Here is a 3,598-nt window from a genome sequence, read left to right as displayed (position 1 = left end):
GACCATCAGGCCGTGGGTGAATACACGGTTTCCAGGTGGACATCAGATCAAAGGTGAACATCAGTCCCCCAGTGGGCACCAGGCCCAAGGTGGACACTGAACTAGAGGTTTACATCAGGCCACATGATGACACCTAGTCCCAGGTGGACATCAGGCCCCAGGTGGATACCTAGGCTCCCAGTGAATTTCAGATACCAGGTTGACATTCAGGCCCCCAGTGGTCATCTGGCCTCATGCAAACACTCAGACCCCAGGTGCAATTGATGTCTCAACTGGACACCAAACCCTTAGTTTGATACCCAAGGCCCAGGTGGACACCAGGTCCAAGGCTGACACTCAAGCCCTAAGTGAATACCAAACCCTAGGTGAATAATTCAACCCAGGTGGTCATTAGGACCCAGCTGGATACCAGTCCCCAGGTTAACACAAGGCCCCCAGTGGGCACCTAGGCACCAGCTGGACATCAGGCCCTATGTAAACACCCGGTCTCAGGTGAACACCATGCCACAGGTGGACATCAGGCCCTAGGTGGACATGGGGCCACAGGTGGACATCTAGCCCCTGGGCGACATCCAGCCCCAGGTGGACATAAACGTTTCCATGGATAAACCATTCCCAGGTGGATATCAGGCCTCAAGAGGATGGCAGTCACCAGGTAGACATCAGGCCTTAGATAGACACCAAGGTCTCAGATGTACAGCAGGCCACAACCGAACCCCAGACTCATGTGGACATCAGGCCACAGGTAGACACCAAGCCTTAGGTAGATACCTAACTTCAGGTAGACATCAGATCCAAGGTGGACACCCAGTCCCCAGGTGGACAATCAGGCCCCAGGCACACATCAGGCCTTAAGTGGACACCCAGGTCCCAGGTTGATGTCCAGCTCCCAGGTGATCACCAAGCCCCAGGTAGACACCAGGCCATAGGTGAGCAACAGAATGCAGTAGGTCATCAGGCCACAGCTGGATACCAGTCCCTGGTGAACACAAGGTCCCAGTGGGACATAGACCTAAGGCAGACATCAGGCCCCAGGTGGACATACAGGCCTGAGGTGGAATTCACCCTGAGGGGGACATTGGGCCCCAGGTGCACATCAGGCCTCAGGTGAGTAACCAGTCCCCAGGTGGACATTAGCCCGCAGGTCAACCACAGTCCCCAGGTTGATACCTGGTCCCCAGGTGGCTACCCAATCTGCAGGGTAACATTAGGCCCCTGTAGAATCCCAGGCTGCGAGTGGATTCCTAGGCCCCTGGTGAACATCAGGTGCAGGTGTCCAAGCAGGCCCTGGGTGGACATAACTGTGTACAGGTAAGGAGTTGACCTGTGGGGAGGGTGAGCAGTCAGCAGCCCACTGGGGTCCTGAGAAGGTTTTCTGGAAGGAGGAGGCCGAGGGGATGGAAACTTAAAGAAGCGACCTCACTTCCTTGGCAACAAACCCTAACAGAACTTAGAATTCTGGTAACCAGGCCAGGCACGGTGGCTCACACCTGTAATCCCAGCACTTTGGGAGGCCGAGGCAGGAGGATCATGAAATCAGGAGATCGAGACCAGCTTGACCAACATGGTAAAACCACATGTCTACTAAAAATACAAAAAAACAAGGTCAGGAAATCGAGACCATCCTGGCTAACACAGTGAAACCCCATCTCTACTAAAAATACAAAAATTACCCGGGCGTAGTGGTGGGCGCCAGTAGTCCCAGCTACTCAGGAGGCTGAGGCAGGAGAATGGCACGAACCCGGGACGCGGAGCTTGCAGTGAGCCAAGATCGCGCCACTGCACTCCAGCCAGCCTGGGCGACAGAGCGAAACTCTGTCTCAAAAAAACAAAACAAAACAAAACAAAACAAAACAAACACAAAAAACTAGCCAGGTGTGGTGGTGCGTGTCTCATGCCTGTAATCCCAGCTACTCAGGAGACTGAGGCAGGATAATTGATTGAACCCAGTAGGCGGATGTTGCAGTGAGCCGAGATCATGCCACTGCACTCCAGCCTGGCCAACAGAATGAGACTATGTCTCAAAAAAAAAAAAAAAAAAAAAGAATTCCGATAACCAGGCACCCACATCCTAGCATTAGCCCCATAGCCAGCTCACTTGGTGGGAGACGCTCAAGAGAGCAAGATGTTCTTGTGCTGCATCCCCACATCTCAAGGCTCCTGCTTCAGGAATGGCAGGAGTGAGAGCCTTTCTTTTCCAACGATGCCCTTGTAGGCTCATCCCTCACCCCAGATGCCTCTGGCCATTTGGCAGAAGCCCCCACCAGGTACCACAGGACAGGAGTCACCAGGTAGACATCAGGCCCCAGATGGAGCTACCAGGCCAGGCCTCACCAGTGATCCCACCAGGGCCACATCTGCACATTGTCCTTGTCCAGCTGGAGCCTCTGGAGCTCATTGAGACACGGGCAAATGCTGAGGTCACCTGCAGTCTGGAAGTCTTTCCAGGGACAATGTTTTCAGGCTGAAATTCCTTTAAATTCAGTGAGGTTGTTTTCATGTTTGGAAATTCCAGTGGAAAGTGAGTGGTATTGGTGACCTTTCTCCTTTTTCAGCTCCTGCTTCAGGTGCAGAAATACAGTGATTTCCAGTGCCAGCTGTTGAGCCAGTGCCAGCACCAGGGGCAGAGCCCCCTCCAGCGACAGCGCTGGAGCTAGAGGAAGCTCCAGAGCCCTCCTGCCGCTGCCCTGGGACTGCCCAGGACCAGCCCAGTGAGGAGCTGCCTGACTTCATGGCACCTCCTGTAGAGCCACCGGCCTCAGCCCTGGAGCTGAAAGTGTGGCTGGAGCTAGAGGTGGCAGAGAGGGGTGACCAGCACAGCTCCAGCCAGCAGCACCCACACTGCTCCCAGTCCTGGGCACAGTGGAAGCTATGGAGGCAGAGACCAGGGTGTGCAACCTGGGCTCCTCTGCCTCACTGGAGAGGGACTTCTCTCATTCAGCACAGCAGTAGCCCTGCTGCTGAAGGGCATGCTGCTACTGCTGCTGGGGTTGTTTGCCTGCCTGCAGGAGGTGCTGGAGAGCAAGAAAAGGAGCCTGTGAGCAGGGGTTCCAGCAGGTCCTCCTGCTCCCAGAGGCGACCTCCTCCTCCACGCATGGAGGTTTGCCCTCAGCTAGGCATCTGGGCCATTTCCCTCTACTGTGCTGCCCAGGATGGCCTCTTCTTGACAGGCAGATAGGATGGCCTCTTCTTGACAGGTGGAGGGGGCCAGGGGCATCTCCAAAGGAAGCTTTTAAACTCAGCAGCTGCGCCCCAGAATCTCCATGCCTGCACCTAAGGATTTATTCATAGCTTAACTAAGAATTTCAAATTTCTACCGTAACACTGAAATAAAGTTTGACTTTTTGAAACTTCCACGACTTCTTTCACTCCCTAATATTGTAGATGGTGTTTTTGAGGCGATGTTGAAAACCTCTGATAGTTGTGTGTTTTGTTGTGGTTCTTTCTGTGATTAAATTACCATCTGATCAAGTGATATGGAAAACCCTTCAGGTATGGCTTTTAGAAGACTTTGACCTATTTTTGCTTTTGTTGACTCTCCTTCCAGCTTTGCGGAAAGAGGGATCATGTAGGTTCATTTCTCAGGCAGATCAGTCAC

The 3,598-nt window shown here is 53.5% G+C and overlaps 1 pseudogene; it reads left to right on the top strand.

Moving 5' to 3' along the window:
• The first annotated feature begins 600 nt into the window (after positions 1 to 600).
• LOC129393022 (uncharacterized protein C2orf27A-like) lies at positions 601 to 3,354 on the top strand (annotated as a pseudogene).
• Positions 3,355 to 3,598: the final 244 nt, after the last annotated feature.

The sequence above is a fragment of the Pan paniscus genome, chromosome 13 (genome assembly GCF_029289425.2).
Source record: "Pan paniscus chromosome 13, NHGRI_mPanPan1-v2.0_pri, whole genome shotgun sequence".
NCBI lineage: Eukaryota > Metazoa > Chordata > Mammalia > Primates > Hominidae > Pan > Pan paniscus.
The sequence above is the reverse complement of the archived record's forward strand: the minus strand, read 5'-3'. Positions and strand labels throughout refer to the sequence as shown.